The following is a 21,776-nucleotide window of genomic DNA, read 5'->3' on the forward strand; positions in this document are numbered from 1 at the left end:
AAGCTGGCCTTCAGATTTTTCATCCAGTCCAGGTTGATACCCAAGGACTGGACTGTATGTGTCAGCTCCGTGAGCATCATCGCAGCAGCTCCAACCTCAGCGGACTGCGTGGTGACCACTGTGGTGCTCTCCACAATCTTCTGAGACCAGTACTTGTCTAGCTCCTCTGAGTTATCTGAGTCGCCTCATTGTATTGGGCCCGGATGTCCACCATGACCTTGGCGAGGGCCTGAGATTTGGGGTTATCTAGTGTCACAGTCAACAGAGCTGGCAATCTGGGCTTGTAGGCCTTTTCCTTCCTCTTCATGGTTCTTCAGGAAGAGCAGCTCCTCCTTGAGAGCCTTGATCTCTGTCTCCAGCTGCAGCTGAGTGACACTGATGTGATCAATGACCTTGTGGAGCCCATGGATGTCATTCTTCACAGACTGGCACATGGCCAGCTCTGTCTCATACTTGACTCTAACGTCAGCAGCAAGACACGCATTGTCGATCTGCAGAATGATGTGGGCATTGTCAACAGTATTTGTGAAGATCTGAGTCCTCAGGTCCTCGATGGTCTTGAAGTAGTGGTCCCAGTCTCTGACCTACGGTAGCTTCTCCTCCAGGTGCTCCCAGATTTTGCTCTCCAGCTTCCAGTTTTCTGTCTCCAGGTTCCTCACTCTGTCCAGATAGAGAAACGCCAGGTGGTCATTTAAGCTTGGCATGGTCTCTTCATTCTGGATGCCTCCCATTCCTGCCAGACTCCCGACCATCCCTGCAGCCACATCCTTGTGTGTCTGGAATTGGTGGGTTCTTGGTCTCGTTGACTTCAAAAATGAAGCCACAGACCCTCGTGGTGTTACAGTTCTTAAAGATGGTATGTCTGGAGTTTGTTCCTTCAGAGGTGTCTGGAACTTCTTCCTTCTGGTGGGTTTTTGGTCTCGCTGACGGGTGATGTTGCAGACCTTCACAGTAAGTGTTACAGCTCACAAAGGCACGGTGGACCCAAAGAGTGAGCAACAACAACATTTATTGCAAAGAGTGAAAGAACAAACCTTCCACAGCTTGGAAAGGAATGCAAGAGGGTTGCCACTGGCTAGTCAGGGCAGCCTGCTTTTATTCCCTTATCTGGCCCCACCCACATCCTGCTGATTGGTCCATTTTATAGAGAACTGATTGGTCCATTTTATAGAGAGCTGATTGGTCCATTTTTACAGTGAGCTGATTGGTCTGTTTTGACAGAGTGCTGATTGGTGCATTTACAATCCTCTAGCTAGACATAAAAGTTCTCCGAGTCCCCACTAGGTTAGCTAGATACAGAGTACTCATTGGTGTATTTACAAACTTTGAGCTAGACACAGAGTGCTGATTGGTGCATTTACAATCCTCTAGCTAGACATAAAAGTTCTCCAAGTCCCCACTAGGTTAGCTAGATACAGAGTACTCATTGGTGTATTTACAAACCTTGAGCTAGACACAGAGTGCTGATTGGTGTATTTGCAAACCCTGAGCTAGACACAGAGTGCTGATTGGTGTATTTACAATCCCTTAGCTAGACATAAAAGTTCTCCAAGTCCCCGCTAGACTCAGGAGCCCAGCTGGCTTCACCTAGTGGATCGCGCACCCGGCAGTGGGTGGAGCTGCCTGCCAGTCTTGCACCATGCACCCATACACCTCAGCCCCTGGGTGGTTGATGGGACCCAGCGTGGCAGAGCAGGGGGCGGAGCTCATCAGGGAGGCTCGGGTGGTGGGAGAGCCTACCTTGGGGTGGGGGGTTCAGGCATGGCAGGCTGCAGGCCCTGAGCCCTGCCCCGTGGGGAGGCAGCTGAGGCCTGGCGAGAACTCTAACACAGGGCTGTCCTGGGGGACCCGATGCACCCACTGCAGCTGCTGGCCTGGGTGCTAAGCCCCTTACTGCCCTGGATCAGCAGTTCTGGCTGTCTGCTCTGAGTGCTGGGCCCACGGAGCCATGCCCGCACCTGCTGGAACTCATGTTGGCCTGTGAGCACTGGGCGCAGCCCTGGTTCCCGCCTGCGCCTCTCCCTCCACACCTCCCCACAAGCAAAGGGAGCCTGGGCCAGCCTCGGCCTCTCCAACCTCGGCCCTCTCCAGTCTCGGCCAGCCCAGAGAGGGGCTCCCACAGTGCCGTGGCAGGCTTAAGGGCTCTTCAAGCACCACCAGAGTGGACGCCAAGGCAGAGGAGGCGCCAAGAGCGAGGGCTGCTAGCATGTTGTCACTTCCCACCTGGACCCCAAGCCACCCCGGAAGCTGGTGGAGTGGGACATAGAGATCCGGGAACCAGAGCCTCCAGTGCCTGCATAGACGCTGGCTGCACTTCTGACTGGTGGGTGTGGTAGCTAGGCGCCTGGACAGAACCAAGGGACCCGTAGTTGGTGGGGAAGCAAGTGGTGAGGTTCATACTGTCCGGGCCGGGGGTAGAGTGAGAGGACAGATCAGGCTTGGCTGAAGGCTTTGTTGTTGTTGTTGTTGTTGAGATGGAGTTTCGCTCTTGTCACCCAGGCTGGAGTGCAATGGCGCAATCTCGGTTCACTGCAACCTGTGCCTCCCTGGTTCAAGCGATTCTCTTGCCTTAGCCTCCCAAGTGGCTGGGACTACAGGCATGTGCCACCACGCCTGGCTAATTTTGTATTTTTATTAGAGACTGGGTTTCTCCATGTTGGTCAGGCTGGTCTCGAACTCCCGACCTCTGGTGATTCACCTGCCTTGGCCTCCGAAAGTGCTGGGATTACAGGCATGAGCCACTGCTCCCGGCCTGCTCTGTTTTTAATTAGCACATAAACCAATGACTATAGTCATATAGACTACAGGCACCAAAAACTATATGTAATCTGAAAATATGTAACTGAGACATTAGGATTTAAAAACATATAGAAAAGACACTTGTGATTAAGACTTCATATTATAGTATTACATCATAAACAAATTGTGATTAATTACCTTTAAGAAAATCTGCTCTATAGACTGAGAAGGGGGAAGTGTTGCTTCAGTACAAACCATCTTTTTGTTGCTTTGGGTTTATGTTAATGTTTTGTTTCCTTGAGTTCCTATATACTATATCATATTATATAGGATGGGAATAGTTGTGTAGTTTTTGCTTAATAAAACATTGTTTTGGGACATTTGTTATTCCTTACCTGGGAACAGAACTCCAACATAACAAAAATTAGAGAAGATATTCTGAGAATTAGGTAACAGGAAGTAGGAATGCAGAAACAAAAGAGGAAGGGGCAAAATATAAAGTTTTATTTGCTAGAAACAGTATTTTGCAAAAGGAAAGAGAATGGAGGGGGTCAAAAATTTGGAGAAACACTATAGATGATGTTGTCCTCAGTTGTCACTGTGTACATTAACATGTTAAAGGTTCTGAAAAGTCCCATAATAAAAAAGCTGATGTAACTTGGATAAACAAATGTTTTCCAACTCATTTTGATCATCTTACTTTTTAAACATTTTAATTTTTTGCATAATATGTATTAATAATTTATGGAACTATTGTTCTGTACCACATTTTGGGAAGTTGGTCCAGAACTCATATTGGTTCAACCCTTGTCCTCTAATGAAGGTACTTGTCTTCATCCAGTTTGAAGCTGATAATTAAAATAATAATAAAAATACCTTAATTGTATAGCACTGTTCAGTTAATGAAATGCTATCACATCTACTTTCTCTGTTGGTCTTTATGACAGCAGTCTGAGGTAGACAATATTGTTCTCATTTCACAGATAAGGGAACTGAGACACAGAGCGTTTAAGTGGTTGTTATGGCAACATGTAGAGAAGAGAAGGGAGTTGAACCTTAGTCTTCTGCATTTAAATGGCAGGCTTATATTTATTATGCTGTTGAAAGTGTTTTTATGTAAATGTATGTACTTAATGAAATGTATATAACTGGCTGGGAGGGGGAAGAGAGAGGGAGAGAGACTGAGAGAGAGACAGATATTGCGATGTGATGATCAGACTGCAGGTTACAGAACCTAATCATCTTCTATATCGCCAATGGAAATTGGAGAAAAAGTTTATTGGATTTCATAATGACTCTATGTTTATGATCATTTAAATTATTCAGTTAAAGTTTTTTTTTTTTTTTTTTAAGTAGAAATACTATTTATTTATTTAAGATGGAGTTGTCCAGGCTGGAGTGCAATGGCACGATCTTGGCTCACTGCAACCTCCGCCTCCCGGGTTCAGGCAATTCTCTTGCCTCAGCCTCCCAAGTAGCTGGGATTACAGGTGCCTACTACCATGCTCGGCTAATTTTTGTATTTTTTAGTAGAGACGAGGTTTCACCATGTTGGCCAGGCTAGTCTCGAACTCTTGACCTCAGGTGATCTGGTTGCCGCGGCCTCCCAAAATGTTGGGATTACAGGCATAAGCCACCGCGCCCAGTCAGAAATAATACTTTAATCATTGGGAAGAAAGAACACAAAAAGCTCAACTACTGACATGTGAAGTATCTTATCTCTCTATAGATAAAACAAGATAAAACCATAGACAAAACAAGGGCAATACAGTTTGTTAAATCCCAGAAGGATTTCTAAATAGTCATAGGGAAAAGTTTTAAACAAGAATTCTTAAAGGTTCTGGCATGTGAAATTAAAAATTCCACAATAATGTTCTCAAGAACAAAAGGTTTAATCTCGTGTGTGTGTGTGTGTGTTGTGTGTTTGTATAGCCACATGAAGCATGATATCGTTAGACTACAAGACTTTGATGAGTCAAGAAACGTAATTATTTGGTCAAGCTATTGAATTCAAGCAGATATTTTCATAGTGTGAGTCTTAAAGAAAAACAATCATAAAAAGGAAAAAGCTTATGAATAATGAAGACGAGAAATTCAGGTCACACTATGCCCAGAAGCTATACTTTTTTTCTACCTCAAGTAAGGAGCTCTCTAAACATATATTCTTCATAGATACAGAAAACATTTCTTTCTTTCCTTTTTTTTCTTTCTTTTGAGACAGAGTCTCTCTCTGTTGCCCAGGCTGGAGTGCAGTGGCACAATCCCGACTCACTGCAACCTCCACCTCCCAGGTTCAAGCAATTGTTGTGCCTCAGCCTCTCCAGTAGCTGGGATCACAGGCATGCACCATCATGCCCAGCTAATTTTTGTATTTTTAGTGAAGACAGGATTTCACCATGTTTGCCAGGCTGGTGTTAAACTTCTGGCCTCCTGTGATCCACCTGCCTCGCTCTCCCTAAGTGCTGGGATTACAGGTGCGAGCCACTGTGCCCAGCCACAAAACATTTATTGTAATGGTCTTTTATAGGAGACATTTGCAGATAATGTTCCAGAACATATTTCTCCGTAGGTGCTTTGCATTTCCTGATATTTCAGAATTTGCATGGATCTATGTAGTAATGATTTAGCAGCACAATGAGCTACACCAATAGATGTATACAGTTAATGAAGCATGTGGTTGAAATAGAAAGTGTAATTTAAAATGGAACTACTAGCACCAGAGAAATGTGAATGCTTTGTTGTTGGTCTGTTGCTGTTAGGCCTGATTCAAGAATCAACATATCACCAGGTGTGGTGACTCGAGGCTGTAATCCCAGCACTTTGGGAGGCCAAGGCTGGTGGATCCCTTGAGTCCAGGAGTTTGAGATTAGCATGGGCAACATGGTGAAACCCTGTCTCCACAAAAAATACAAAAATTGTGTGGTGCATGCCTGTAGTTCCAGCTACTTGGGAGGCTGAGGCAGGAGTATCATCTGAGCCCGGGAGGTGGAGATTGGAGTGAGCTAGTGAGCTGAGATTGCACCCTTGCACTCTAGCCTGGGCAACAGTGTGAGACTCTGTCTCAAAAACAAAACAAACAAACAAAAAACACCCCAAGAAACAAAAACGTGTCATTGACGAGAATGTCATCAGAAGATCATGAGAGAAAACTATAGTTGGGACTAGAATCCTAAGAATTTCATTAATACTTTGTTCTTAACGATTTCATTCAGATGAGTATAAAGTACAGCTCTACTTTAGTAACAAATTGCTCACATAGAGATTGACCAAATAGTCCCATAGACAGGTTTTTTTTTTTTGTTTTTTTTTTTTTGGTAAACATAGCAATTAACCCTTCTGGTCTTAAAGCTTGAAACTTACGTTTGTTTTATGTGAGTTCCTAACTTAGAAAACAACCCTCAGGCCTCCCAAAAAGTATCAAATCACTGAAACTCACCAGATCATCCATCCAGACAATGAGAAGCCAGGCCCCTCACTTGTCATAATTGCTCCCTTACCTCTCAGTAGTTCCTGTTTTCCCACACAAAGTTACATTTCTTCCCTGCTATGTAAACCCCTAATTTCAGTTGGTCAAGGAAATGGATTTGAGACTGCTCTTCCACCTTCTCAGCTGCAGCACCTGATTAAAGCCTTCTTCCCCAGCAGTAATTGGCATCTCAGCAAGTGGCTTTCTGTGCAGCAAGCAGGACATAAACCATATCCTTGGGGTTTTGGTAACAGCATCACAAGAAGTTTGGTAGGTTGTCCATGGCTGGTACAGGAGCTGAATCACATGATCAACGCCCAGGCTTTTTCTGTCTTCGGATGCCACTATTTTAGGATTTGGCTATTGTCCTCAAACTTGCAAGGTATCTGCTTCATTTCAGGAATCATATCTATGTATCATTCGGGAAGAAACGTAAAGGGTCAAAAGCCTTCATGAGCTTGTCTTGTTTTCTTCTCAAAAGTGTTATTATGTTTTGGCAAAATACACCATCCACATAAAAAGAGTTCAAATAATAAATGTATAATATGTGTGCACACGTATATATGTGGTTCAATGTATGATAATATAATGAAAACCTGTATATGCCTGTCCTAGAATAAGAAATAGAAAATAACTATTTTCTATTGCATGGAAGATTGTCTACATGGGAAGTTCCTTGCATCCCTTCTCTATTCTATCTTCCTTTCTCCTTATCAGAGATAAACATTGATTTGTGTTTTTATCATTTTCTTTTCTTTAATTTTAACATATATGTATGCATTTTTAAGAAGTATGTTTTTCAGTTTTGCATATTTTGACCTTTATGTAGAATCATATTCTATGTTTTCTTCTGCAACTTGCTTTTTTGCTCAATATTAGATTTGAGATAGTTATCTATACTGATGCTATTCATTTCCATTGTTACAGTTTTTCCATTGTTTCAATATATCCTTCCGGTCTCCAATTTTAGTTATTTTCTTTTCTTTCTATTTTAAGGAATCAGGCTATTACATGTCTCCTTGTGAATGAGTGGAATATTTTCTTTAAAAAATATATATCTAGGAGTGGAATTGCTGTATTTTAGGTTGTGTTAAATTTCAACTTTTCTAGATAATGGCAAATTGTTTTCCAGTTATTGTGTCAATCCTCTTTACCATTAGCAATGTTTAGGATTACCTGAAACTGTAAAACTCCTAGAAGAACACATAAAAAAACAGCTTGTTGACATTGGTCTTGGTTTTGATTTCTTGGATATGACTGCAAAAGCATAGGCAACAAATGCAAAAAATAGACAAGTGGGACCACATCAAGTTACAAATCTTCACAGCAAAGGAAACAACAGAATGAAAAGGTAACAAAAAGAATGAGAGAAAATATTTTTAAACCATATATATCTGCCAAGAAGTTAATTTCCAAGATATATATGAAACTCTTTTTTTTTTTTTTTTTTTTTTTTTTTGAGACAGAGTGTCGCTCTTTTGCCCCGGCTGGAGTGCAGTGGCGTGATCTCGGCTCACTGCAACCTCCACCTCCTGGGTTCATGCCATTCTCCTGCCTCAGCCTCCCTAGTAGCTGGGACTACAGGCGCCCGCCACCGCACCCAGCTAATTTTTTGTATTTTTAGTAGAGACAGGGTTTTGACATGTTAGCCAGGATGGTCTCCATCTCCTGACCTCGTGACCACCTGCCTCAGCCTCCCAAAGTGCTGGGATTACAGGCGTGAGCCACCACACCCAGCCAGAAACTCTTACAATTCAATAACAACAAAAAGGCAAAAGATTTGAGCAGACATTTCTTTAAAGAAGACATGCAAATTGCCAACAAGTATATGAAAAGATGCTCAACATCATTAATTATGAGGGAAATACAAATCAAAATTACAATGAGATATCACTTCACACCTGTAAGAATGGTTATTATTTTTAAAAAGTGTTGATGGGAATATGAAATGGTGCAGACACCATAGAAAACAGTATGGAGAACACTTCAAACATTAAAAATAGAACCAGATGATCCAGCAATCCTACTTCTGGGTTTACAACCAAAATAATTGAAATCAAGATCTTGAGGTGATCATAGCACTCCCACTTTCATTGCAGTTTTTTTTTTTTCCACCATAACCAAGATACAGAAACAACACAAATATCCATGAACAGATGAACGGATAAAGGAAATGTGGTGTATACATACAATAGAATACAATTCAGCCTTAAAAAAAGAAGGAAATCCTGTCATTTGTGACATGGTTGAACCTGGAGGACAGTATGCTAAGTGAAATAAACCAGTCACAGAAGGACAAATCCTGCATGATTCTAGCTGTATAAGGTATTTGTAATAGTCAAACTCATAGAAGCAGAGAATACAATAGTGGTTTAGGGAGTAGGGCATGGGAGAAGTGGGGAGGTGTTGTCAAAGAGTATAAAGTTTTAGTTATGCTAGAGAAGTAAAATCTAGAGATCTGCACAATATTGTGAGTAAACAGTACAGTCTTGTGCACTTAAAAATTGGTTAAGAGTGGCCAGGTGTGGTGACTCACGCCTATAATCCCAGCACTTTGGGAGGCTGAGGCGGGCAGATCATGAGGTCAGGAGATGGAGACCATCCTGGCTAACACAGTGAAACCCCATCTCTACTAAAAATACAAAAATTAGCTGGGCATGGTGACGGGTTCCTGTAGTCCCAGTGAGAGGTGACAACGTGCTAGCAGCCCTCACTCTCGGTGCCTCCTTGGCCTCGGTGTCCACTCTGGTGGTGCTTGAGGAGCCCTTCAGCCTACCACGGCAACTGTGGCAGCCCCTCTCTGGCCTGGCCGAGGCCAGAGCCGCCTCCCTCTGCTTCTGGGGAGGTGTGGAGGGAGAGGTGCTGGCAGGAACCGGGGCTGCGTGCAGCGCTCACAGGCCAGTGCGAGTTCTGGCGGGTGCGGGCTTGGCGGGTCCCACACTCAGAGTGGCCAGCCGGCACCGCGGGCCCAGGGCATTGAGGGGCTTAGCACCCAGGCCAGCAGCTGTGGTGGGTGCGCCAGGTCCCCCAGCAGTGCCGGCCTTCCGGCGCTGGGCTCGAATTCTTGCCGGGCTTCAGCTGCCTCCCCACGGGGCAGGGCTTGGGACCTGCAGCCCGCCATGCCTGAGCCCCCACCCCCGCGGTGGGTTCTTGCACAGCCCCAGCCTCCCTGGGTGCCACCCCCCTGCTCCGTGGCACCTGGTCCCATCAACCACCCAAGGGCTGAGGAGTGCAGGCGTGGCTCGGGACTGGCGGGCAACTCTGCCTGCAGCCCTGGTGCAGGATCCACTAGGTGAAGCCAGCTGGGCTCCTGAGTCTAGTGGGGACTTGGAGAACCTTTATGTCTAGCTAAGGGATTGTAAATACACCAATGAACACTCTGTATCTAGCTCAGGGTTTGTAAATGCACCAATCAGCACTGTGTGTCTAGCTCAGGGTTTGTGAATACACCAATCAGTACTCTGTGTCTAACTCAAGGTTTGTAAATACACCAATCGGTACACTGTATCTAGCTAACCTAGTGGGGACTTGGAGAACTTTTCTGTCTAGCAGTCTGTGTCTAGCTAAAGGATTGTAAACGCACCAATCAGCACTCTGTGTCTAACTCAGGGATTGTAAACGCACCAATCAGCTCTCTGTAAAATGGACGAATCAGCAGGATGTGGGTGGGATCAGATAGGGGAATAAAAGCAGGCTGCTGAGCCAACCACTGGCAACTGGCTCGGGTCCCCTTCCACACTGTGGAAGCTTTATTTTTTCGCTCTTTACAATAAATCTTGCTGCTTCGCTCTTTACAAAAAATCTTACTGCTCCTCACTGTTTGGGTCAACGCTGCCTTTAAGAGCTGTAATACTCACTGCGAAGTCTGCATCCTCACTCCTGAGCCAGCGAGACTGCGAACCCACCAGAAGGAAAAAATGGCGGACACACCATCTTTAAGAACTGTAACACTCCCCGCAAGGGTCCATGGCTTCATTCTTGAAGTCAGTGAGAACAAAAACCCACCAATTTCAGACACACCAGCTGCTTGGGAGGCTGAGGGAGGAGAATGCTGTGAACCTGGGAGGCAGAGCTTGCACAGTGAGCCAAGATTGCACCACTGCACTCCAGCCTGGGCGACAGAGAGACTCCGTCTCAAAAATAAAAAGAAAAAAATTGGTTAAGCGGATAGATCTCGTGTGTTTGTTCTGCCAAAACCAAAACAAAACAAAATCAATAAAAACAAAACAAAGGGACACAAGAAAACTTTGGGCAGTGTTGGATGTGTCTATTATCTTAATTGTGATGATATCACAGGTGTTTGCATTTCAAGCTCATCAACTTGCCTGCATTAAATGTGTCTAGTTCTTTGTATATCAATTATACCACAATATAGTTGTTAAAGATTTCCCCACATCATTGCCAGCAGGACTCATTTAATTTTTATTAGTCTGATGGGTATAAAAGAGTATCTCTCCCAGTGCTTTGGAAGGCCGAGGCAGGCAGATCACCTGAGGTCAGGAGTTTGAGACCAGACTGGCCAACCTGGCAAAACCCCATCTCTACTAAAAGTGCAAAAATTAGCTGGGCGTGGTGGTGGGCACCTGTAATCACAGCTACTCAGGAGGCTGAAGCAGAATTGTTTGAACCTGAGAGGCGAAGTTTGCAGTGAGCCAAGACTGGGCCACTGCACTCCAGCCTGGGCCACAAGAGTAAGACTCTTGTCTCAAAAAAAAAAAAAAAAAAAGATGTTTTTTACTTCCTATTTTTCAGGTTACAAATGAACTTAAGTACATTTTATGTTTTTTGGCTTTATATGTTTTCTCTTATGTAAATTCCAGTATAAGCCTTCTATCCATTTTTTTCTGTGTTTTTTTTTTCTCTCTATTTCTCTTTTACTTTAAGGAGTTCTTCATATTTTCTGAATTCTGGTTCTTTGTTATTTATGTGTTACAAGCACATACTTCCATTTTGTGACTTATCTTTACATGACGTTTATGATGTCTTCTTGGCTGAGATAAAATTGATAATTTCTGCTCAAAGTCTTTTCCTTTTAAGTTTGTGTGTTTGGGTTCCATTTAAAAAATCTCTTACCTGAGATCATAAACGTTTTCTTTTAAAGGTTTTTAAGTTTGTCTTTCACATGTAAGTCCACAATCTATTTGACACTGATTATTTTGAAGACAGTATGAAGTTGGGATACACTTTTATTTTTTCCGTGATCTTCATTCCACCATTTTACCGATGTGTAATGTCACCCACATATGGATGTGGATCTATTTATGGACTCTCTATTTTGTTTCAGCTAATTCTATTTTGTTGACCTAAAATTGACTTCCCCTAATAACTATGGCTTTATAATACATCTTGCTTTCTGATGCTCCTCTTTAGGAGTACCTTGGGTATTTGTTTTATGTAAATTTTAGAGTTAACTTACCAAGTTCTATGAAAAATCTTGTTGGTATTAGGATTGGAATTTCATTAACTTTAAAGGTCAATTTGGGGAGAAAGTATTTATATACTTATATATATTTATACGCTAAGTTTTCACATCTAAATACATAGCATACCTCTGCATATATTTAGTGTTCTAAAACTATACCACTTTAAAAAGAATTAAAATAAGGTATATAGAAGTAAATTCGGAAAATATATGCAGTAACTTCAAGAAGAAAGTTAAAAAACTTTACTGAAGATACATTTCTTAATATTTTGTTTCTGTTGTATAGTAACACAATTGACTTTTATGTATTGATTTTATATCTAACATTCTTGCCAAACCCTCTTTTTAATTATGATAGTTTTTCCGCATACTCTTTTGGATTTTTTTTTTTTTTTTTTTGGTAGATGTGCTTTTCCACTGAAGTATGTTCACTTCGGGTCCTACTTGCTAAGTATTTTTTTTTAAATACTGAGTTTTATTTCACATGTATATTTTTGTCTCCCCACCATTTCCATGTCTGACCACTGCTGCTACTATGTCCTGTCATAACATTCCATACATACTTAAAACCAAGCAAAGGGTGGAGTTCCATCTTTAAAAACTAAATAGGCATTTTGGACAACACATTCTTGGCAATGGAACCTGGACAGCATTCATCAAACACGGTAGGGAAAGTTCTTACTCTGCATTATAAAAAGGACAGCCAAATATCATTGTTACAGGAATGAAATAAGACTGAAAATTTTAACAAATTGTTTAAACTATTTTCTTAAAGAGATTTCCCCCACTGCCAGAGATCTTGAATAGCCTCCTGCTCAGTCGTACGGAAGCAGTTCTTCACATAATTGATGAACTTGGCTTCCACTCTGGGAAGAGAACCACCTTTTTCTATACTTGCTTGCATTTTTGCTTTAATGTCTTCTACAGAACTAGGTCCTTTCAGTGTTTTAGGATTTTTTTCCTGTTTTTTGAAGGATTCTTGTCCTTTTGATCTTGGTGTTGATGATGGTTTTGAGTCTATTCCATTCCGATTTGACTTTTGTCCATCTTTGGCTGGAGTATCTCAAATAGATTTCTTTACTGGTTCTTTTCTTCAGCTTCCTCTTAAAAATCATCATCTTCATCATCATCATCTTCATCAGCAGCAAGTTTTACTTTTTTCTGTGGAACCTTGCTACCACCTCCAGGGGCAGACCACTTTCCTGATATACTTAAGAGTTTCACATCCTCCTCCTCTTCGTCTTCTGACTCTGCATCTTCCTCCACAGCTACTAAGTGCTGTCCACTAATATGCACTGGCCCTGAACCACACTTCAACCTTAAGACCACTGGTGGTGGGATTTCAAAGCCCCCAAGGGAAACCGCTGGCTGTACAGACATTTTCAAAGCTGCTAGTGTTACTTTAATTAGACTGCCTTCCGTAATTCATTGCCTCTGCTTCAACAATGTGCAATTCATCCTTTGCACCAGCCCCTAAAGATAACTGGTGCTCATTTTCATCATTATCCACCTTAAAGTGATCATCTTTGTTGGTCTTTAGTTCACAACTGAAAAGATAGTTCCAGGGCTTCAGGAGGCTCATGTCCATGTCCATTGAATCTTCCATCAGGTGGCAGCATGCACTTAGGTGGGAGAAAAGGCAGACGGAGACAAACGACCACTACTCAAGAGAAGAGCCGCTCAGGACGGAATCACATCAGTTTGCTAAGTAGTTTTTAAAAATAACAAATGAACACTGAGCTAAAACAAGTATTTTTTCATCTTTTCATTTTAAAAGCTAATCTTACGGCTTTTCTAATTTTGATCTATTAACATGGTTGTGATGGCCATGCAAACACTTTAATCAGACATCCTGATGCAGGGAACACAATTGCCTGATGACCCCAGCTGCTACCCTACTGGAAAGCACTTTGTTCACACCGAAGCCAAACTTCCTGTGGGCTGCTCCCAGCCATTGGCTAACCAGGGTGAAAGTACTAATGCAGGACTATTTCCACAAGACACAGGAGTCCCTCGTGGGCAACTTTGGCTTGTGAACGCCACATTGGCATGTTTAATGTGCTATTATTTATTGTCAGGTATATAGTTGTTTGTTCTTATGCACCGAATAGTACCACTGGACTTTTGTTGGAAGTCTCAATCTCCTAAAATAAATAATTTATATGTGTTTTCTCTTTTAAAAAACAGATTTATTGATGATCCAATCCTCCAGGATACCGAGGATAGAAAGAGAAGAACCATGTCTCTGAAACAATTGATCAGTAATGAATATATAGTTGCTGTGAAAGTTAAGCCAACATTGGGGGAAAAAGTGATTATACCCATTTTACAGGCCATAGAATAGTCACTGAGGCCAACATTGGGTTTGTCCTACATATGAAAACTGATTTCAAAATGCTTTTTGGGGTTTTCTCATGGCCGGAGACTCCAAAAGGATAGATGATACAAAGTGGATGGGCATTTCTTAAAATGAAATCTTGAGAATGTGTTGAAAATGATTACAGTGAGGAAGAAGTGGAAACAACTAACAGAGACAGCGAAGTGGTCGAGGAGCTTACTGGCGAACTCAGAGTTTAAAAGGACACATCTGAGCAATGGAAGATGAGAAAGCGGCCAAATGTCACTGAGTCATCAGTTCTTACATTTTTTCTCATGGTGTTTTCTCTTTTTCCACTATCTCTGTTTGAGAAAGAAAGCGACCCTAAGCTTCCTTGTCTCAGAAGAGATTTGTAGTGTGGTAAAATATCCAAGACTTTCTAGCTTTTGTTTCCAAGAATTTGAGCCTTTAGGAGTCCTTAAACAAAAAGGAAGACAGCTTTCTTGGATAGGGGCAGAGTGTCTAGGCAGCACGGGACTTTCCCAGGTTAGAAAGAGATTGTCCATAGGACGGTCGGAGGAAGAGTGGTCTGTAGGGCCCTTGAGTCGAGGTCACCTGTGCACTGAACTCTGGCTATGCTTGTTCAAAACCATATCCCGTGATTTTCTAGCGCAGAGTTTACTACTTGGCAAAAGCTTATAAATATTTTTTAAATGTGTGAGCATCTGAAACTTTGAATGCAGTGACTCGTGAGGAATTCTAAGGATAACACAAAGAACTTTTGAAGAGCTTCCTAATAGGAGAAAAAGGAAGGAGAGCCTACTATTTGGCCAGGTTGGTATATCAGATGACACTAAAAAGAGAAAGTCACTCAATTCTGATTTTATTTCCTTGTTTTTTTAGAACTGGGGCATGTGAAATAAACTAACCTCTCAACTGAGGCATGTGAAGTAAAAATGGCTAAGGGGATTCCTCAGGCTAAGGGTGCTGGTTCATCTTCATCTCTACCCTTCTCTGTGCCACATGTGCTCTGTTGCTAGTTGGCTTCTTGTTGGGTTTGGCCAGTGGGGAGTACTGGTGGGCAGTCCAGAGCTGGGTGAGAGAGAGGCTGAGGTGTTTCTTCCCAGCACCCTCCCTGACTTTGGTGTCTCATTCCTTCACACCAATGGACCCTCCTCCTGTTCCAGTTTCAGTTTGCAGACAGTTCTAGCAACTACACTTCCTTCTCTTACCCTTTGGGCTTAAGGGGCTGTGCTGGCTATTCTTTGCTCTTCTGAATCCACTCACCCCGATCCTCCACCTTGCTCTGTGCTCAGGTGGCTCCCCTGTATAGACTTCACTAAAAACTTCCCTTTCCTCTGGCATCCAAGTGGGCTCGGCCAATAAGAGGCATCAGCAGGATTTCAGAATGAGGAGGGTGAGATTGGGGCATTCATTCCCCTGTCTTCATATACCTCCCATACCCCTCCCCAACAGTGCTGGGTTGGCTGTGGGCTGTGGGCCTCTACCAAAGGCCACACAGCGCTGCTGTCAGAGCTGTCCTATACTACAATCTCTGTGGAGTCTAACAATAGTTTCTTCCACTTATTCATTCAGACCCAGGGATATGCACTTCCCCTGTCCTTACTAGCCCCCAAGATATTGAACCATCACTTCTTGTATATCGTAAACACTGCCCACTGCTTTGTAAGTGTTCCCTTCCCTCAATTACCTAGTTTAAGTGGGTCATCTAGTTCTTTCTGCCACCCTGACTCATTCAGAGTCTTAACCAGCTTTCCATTATCTCTGGTTGCTGCACTATCCCTGTCTATTTCCTTAACTCTGCCCTCATCCCTGTAAGTTGTCCTTCTATTAAAGTCTCTTCATGTTATCCCTCTGGGGTGAGGAGGGGATTCTATGTCCTACCCGGACCGTGACCAATACATTAAATGAGGACATGATTAGACATTTACTTGCTGCATTAAGGGAATTTACATTCTCAACCACAGACAGATTATAACTCATAGAACTGAAGTCACTTGCATTATTAGCACTCTCAAATCATTATTAATAATTTCTTAAAAGCTGTGGAGGCTAGGAAACATGATAGGAAACTAGAGATAAGCAGCTGTGGTACATGAAGTCCCTCCAAAGGAGAGAAAAGTGGCTTCCAGCAAATTCATATCCATGAAAACATAGGTTCCTAGTAAAATGCCAGAACAAATTCTCAAGCAGATATTTTATGGTTACTTAGAAAAAGAAGTAGTCGTCACCAAGCATAGTTATTAAGAGAGGAGTAAATAAACATTTTACATCTTTCATAAGATCTTCAGTCTAAAGAGATAGAGAATTGTCAGTCCATAATATACATTGATTTCAAGTAAAATGTGATGAAATACCTCATGATATTTTAGAGAAGAAATGGATACTGACTGAGACACATTTAGATGGATCAAGTGATAGTTTGAATACTTGCATCCAAAGAGAACTAACTGATTAGTTTCAACCTGGAAATAAATCTCCTGGGGTCTTCTCCATGGCTTTGTTTTCAGCCTTATTTAAACATTTTTACTGGACACTGATTTGAATGAGCACACAGCATGCACCTTTGTTACCCACAAATTTGACAAATTGTGGGGAAGCAGACAATATTCTGGGTTGTAAAATCATGATTTGAAATTACCTCAACCAGTTGGAATTTTAGACGTAAAATGAAAGATAAAATGCACTAGAGAGAGGCGTAAGGATTGGAAGGGAGGAAACAAAGTGTCATCATTCACAGGTAACATGATTGCATATGTAGAAAGTCTAAAAGAATCTACAGACAAATTATATTGATGTATGAATTTGGCAAGGTCTCTGGATACAAGACATACATACAAAAATCATTATATTTTTATATACCAGCAACAAACAAATAGAAAATAAAATGTCATTTGCAACAGCACAAAAACTATGTATTTTTTTTCTTTTTTTGTAGAGTCGGAGTCTCTTTCTGTCACCCAGCCTGGAGTGCAGTGGCTGATCTTGGCTCACTGCTAGCTCCGCCTTCCGGGCTTACGCCATTCTCCTGCCTCAGCCTCCCGAGTAGCTAGCTGGAACTACGGGCGCCCGCCACCATGCCTGGCTAATTTTTTGTATTTTCAGTGGAGATGGTGTTTCACTGTGTTAGCCAGGATGGTCTCGACCTCCTGACCTTGTGATCTGCCCGCCTCAGCCTCCCAAAGTGCTGGGATTACAGGCGTGAGCCACTGTGCCCAGCCACACAAAAACTATTAACTATCTAGATATATATGTAACAAAAGACACATGCAAGACTCTTACCCTAAACATTACAAAACATTGGGAGAAATTAAAGAATGTCTAAACAAGCAGAGGAAGAGACCGGACTAATGGGTTGGAAGACTCAGTATTATAAAAAAGTGAGTTCTGGCCAGGTGCGGTGGTTCAAGCCTATAATCCCAGCACTTTGGGAGGCCGAGGTGGGTGGATCACCTGAGGTCAGGAGTTCAAGACCAGCCTAGCCAACATGGCGAAACCCCATCTCTACTAAAAAATACACAAATCAGCCAGGCGTGATGGCAGGTGCCTGTAATCCCAGCTACTCGGGAGGCTGAGGCAGGGAGAATTGCTTGAACCCAGGAGGTGGAAGTTGCAGCAAGCTGAGATCATGCCACTGCACTCCAGCCTGGGCGACACAGCAAGACTCAGTCTCGGGGGGCGGGGGGGTGGGAAGAAGTGAGTTCTACGGAAATAAATGTATAGATTCAACAGAATTCTAGTCAAAATACCACAGATTATTTTGCAGAGATTGTCCAGATAGTTCAAAAATACGTGTGGAAATACAAAGACCCTAGAATGGTAAAAGCATTTTAGAAGCAGAACAAAATTAAAGGATATATGTCATCAGATTATCAAGGCTGATTAAAACATGTAGTATTGGCAAAGGAGAGGCAAAATGACCAAAAGAAACAGAATAGAAAGTCTAGAAACAGAATCCACATATGCATGTTGCCTGACTCATGATTTTTAAAAAGTCCTTCAATGGATCCTTTAACAGAAAGGATGGTCTTGTCGATAAAAGGTGTTGGGTCAGCTGGATATCCAAACGAAAAAAGTGTATTTTGATTTCTGCCTCATACCATGCCCCCAAATTTTATTCCAGATGAGTTGTCAATCTAAATTTTAAAAGTAAAACAATACAGTTTTTAAAAGGAAATGTAGTAGAAGGATTCCATGATTCTGGAGTAGGCAAGGATAGCTTAAACAGGACATAAAATGTGCTAATTATAAAGAAAAAAATTGGTTAATTAGGCTATATTAAAATTAGGAAATTTTGTTTTATCAAATATACCATTAAGAGAATGAAGAGGCAGTATAATTACATAATGGAGCATTTTCTAACAACAAAAATGAACCAGCAATAGTCATATAAGACATTGTGGATGAAACTTACAAATGTAATACTGGGCAAGAGAGTACACACAGTATGATTCCATGTATATAAAACACAAAAACACGAAAATTAATCTGTGCTGCTAGAAGGCAGGGGAGTGGTTACTGCTGGGCAGACAGTAGATGCCAGAAGGCGTGAAGGGGCTTCTGAGGTGTTGGTATTTTTTTTTGTTAGTTACACATGTGCATTCAGTGGGTGTGTGAAAATTTATTGAATTAATTCACTTATGGCACTTTTCTGTAGGTATGTAATTCATGAGTAAAAAATTTAAAAGTTAACAAAAATAAATACAAAGTTTTGAATTGAAGTGCAAAAGTGCAAAAATTAAAGTTCACAAGCAGCAGCCTGGTGTGTCTGGAGTTGGTTCCTTCTGGTGGGTTCGTGGTCTTGCGAATGAAGACACCAAGAATGAAGAATGAAGCCCGGACCTTCGCAGTGAGTGTTATAGCTCTTAAAGGTGGCAGGGACACAAAGAGTGCACAGCAGCAAGATTTATTGTGAAAAGCGAAAAATGAAGGATCCACAGCGTGGAAGGGGACCTGAGTGGGTTGCCGCTGTGGCTGAAGCGGCCAGCTTTTATTGCCTTATTTGTCCCCACCCATGTCCTCCTGAATGGTCCATTTTACAGAGTGCTGATTGGTCCATTTTACAGAGTGCTGATTGGTTCATTTTACAGAGCACTCATTGGTGCATTTTACAAACCTTTTGTAAGAAAAGTTCTCCAAGTCCCCACTCGACCCAGGAAGTCCAGCTGGCTTCACCTCTCACTGAGGAGTCAGGTTAACTAATGTTAGATGCGACAACGAACAGACTCTGAAATTTCAGTATTTTAAAGAGCAAACATTTCTTTCTCGTTGATGCAAAGTCTGATGGGAAGCCTACCTTCATGTGGAATGTGTCCTCCAAGGTCTCTGCAGCAGGGGAAGAGAGGAATGGAAGAGACATAATGACTTTTAACTGCCTTGGCCCAGGAGTGACATGGTATTTCTCCTCCTGAAACTATAAACATGGCCCCTACCAAACTGTGAGGAGGCTGGGAAGTGCAGGAAAGCAAATGGGATATTTGGTGAACACTGACTGTGCCACACTTAGCTTGATGGCAGTTGGCTTGAAAAATACTGCAGTGTTTTTAGTTAACTACAAATGTAGCTTGTGCCACCTGTGTATGTGTAATGTGGTTGCTAAGCATAAGGCAACTTTGGAAAGCACTGAAAAAAAATAAATATGGTGCTCAGGAAAAAAAACAACAACAACAAAAGAAGGAAGTAGTTTTCCAGTTTTATTCCATCAGGGTTAGGTCACATTTGAAAAATTGTGTTCGTTTCTGGATATCATCTTTTAAAAGTGACATTGACAGGCTAGTGCATGTCCAGAGAATGGTAACTACAAAGATATATTAGCCATGGCAGGCTAGGATATATTGCAGTGATAAATAAACCCTCAAGCCTTTTTGTTGTTGTTGTTGTTGCCGTTGTTTTTGAGACAAGGTCTTGCTCTTTCACCCAGGCTGGAGTGCAGTGGTGTGATCATGGCTCACTGCAGCCTCGACCTCCTGGGCTCAACCTATCCTCCCACCTCAGTCTCCCAAGTAACTGGGACTACAAGAGAGCCACCACGCCCAACTAATTTTTAAATTTTCTGTAGAGATGGGGGTCTTGCTATGTTGCCCAGGCTGGTCTCAAACGCCTGGACTCAAGCAGTCCCCCCACCTTAGCCTCTCAAAGTGCTGGGATTACAGGTGTGGGCCACTGCACCTGGCCCAACCCTCAAGTCTTAATGGTTTAATACAACACTCATGCCACAGTCTGACAGGTGCATGAGAGGTAGCCTTCTATGTGCTGACGCAGGGATTCAGGCTTCTTCCATCTCACAGATTCCATGCCTCTTATGTGTCCTGAGAATTTTCCACTGGATCCTCTGCACTAAGCAAGCCAATGAGTGAAAGAGATCAAGGAAGATCTCATAAAACACATGGCCTAGCATAGAAGTAGCACACATATGTTCAACCTTGTTTTATTGGCCAAAACCCAGTCACATGCCCCAACCTAATGGCTATGGTATTCTTGTATGCCCAAGAAGAGGAAATGGGATTGGGGAGCATCTAGCTAGCTCTGCCACAGATGATGACAGATCCAGTCATGTGGGACACAGTTGAAGGAACTAGATAAAGTCAAACTGGAAAAAAATGATACCTGTTCTCAAATATATGAAAGGAGGCACACAATAGCTCCCTCAAATATTTAAAGTGCTGTTGTGTGGAAGAAGGAATATACTTACTCTGGATAGCTTCTGAAGGCAGAAGTAGGAAGAAAGAGTTAGACAAATGGGACAAATTTTTATCTGTTTAGTATAAGAAAGAACTTGCTATCAATAGAGCTGTTCATCTCAGAGCAGATTGCTCTGAGTACTAATAAACACTGTTTTATTAAGTGCTTACTATGTGCTAAAATCTTAAATCATTTAGTTGTAATAACTACTCTTGAAATACTACTACTAATATCCATACTTTGAAGATGAAGAAACTGGTCTTAGAGAGATTGTGTAACTTGCCCAATGACACACATATAGTAAGAGGCAGGACCAGGATTTGAATCCTGGTCTTTTTGAACCCAAAGTGTGTGCACTTAAACCCTAGGCTATACTGCTCTTAAGGAATTTTGTGATTAGGTGGTGTGGATAATAACAGTTCAGCAGGGATATTTCAAAGAGGGTTTCTTCATTGTGTTTGAGTTGGACTGAAATGGAAGCTGTCTCATGATAGGTATGTATAAAGAAACTTCTGGGTGCTCACTTCAGCAGCACATACATTAACATTGGAATGACACAGAGAAGATTAGCATGGTCCCTATGCAAGGATGACATGCAAATTCCTGAAGTGTTCCATATTTTTACCCCCTGAATTTTGTAAAAATAAAAATGAAATAAATAAAATAATTTAAAAAGAAACTTCTGGGGACCTTGAAAGGCTCTGTTAAGTAACTAGTGCTTTGGTGTTGGGTGCTGAGGGAAGCACAGGACTCACACAGGGAAGCAAAGTTAAGCAAAATTCATTGCTGTTCCAACTAAAACTTTGCCATGAGTGTGTGGTTACCATAAGTGATTAATAAACAGTAGGAGGTTTGGGGGTGAAAATGACTCATGGGGCTACGTCCTATGCATGAGGGTTTGGCTACCATCAAAGCAAATCTTGATACAGCCACTGCCAGGAATATTGCTGGGCTTCAGTTGGATGCTCAACATCTCCCCCTATAGGAGTTGGAGATGCAAATCGTCTTCTTCTGTTGGCTGTAGTAATTTGTTTAGTTCACACGCATAGAAGCAGGCGCTGGCAGCCTTAGTGATTTTGTCAGGTAGCCATGGAGACGCTATGTTGCTTCAGAAATTCATAGTCTACAAA

General features: G+C 42.2%; 1 non-coding gene and 2 pseudogenes across 1 annotated transcript; 1 reads left to right on the forward strand and 2 right to left on the reverse strand.

The window, feature by feature from the left end:
- Nucleotides 1-242: 242 nt before the first annotated feature.
- LOC105468056 (keratin, type I cytoskeletal 18 pseudogene) lies at nucleotides 243-9,326 on the reverse strand (annotated as a pseudogene).
- A 3,070-nt stretch (nucleotides 9,327-12,396) lies between these two features.
- On the reverse strand, nucleotides 12,397-13,233 carry LOC105468055 (nucleophosmin-like; annotated as a pseudogene).
- Nucleotides 13,234-21,162: 7,929 nt separating this feature from the next.
- On the forward strand, nucleotides 21,163-21,269 carry LOC112424359 (U6 spliceosomal RNA). The gene has a single exon (XR_003015106.1). It is a non-coding gene; the product is annotated as a U6 spliceosomal RNA (small nuclear RNA).
- Nucleotides 21,270-21,776: the final 507 nt, after the last annotated feature.

This window comes from Macaca nemestrina, chromosome 11 (assembly GCF_043159975.1).
Source record: "Macaca nemestrina isolate mMacNem1 chromosome 11, mMacNem.hap1, whole genome shotgun sequence".
NCBI classification, from domain to species: Eukaryota; Metazoa; Chordata; class Mammalia; order Primates; family Cercopithecidae; genus Macaca; species Macaca nemestrina.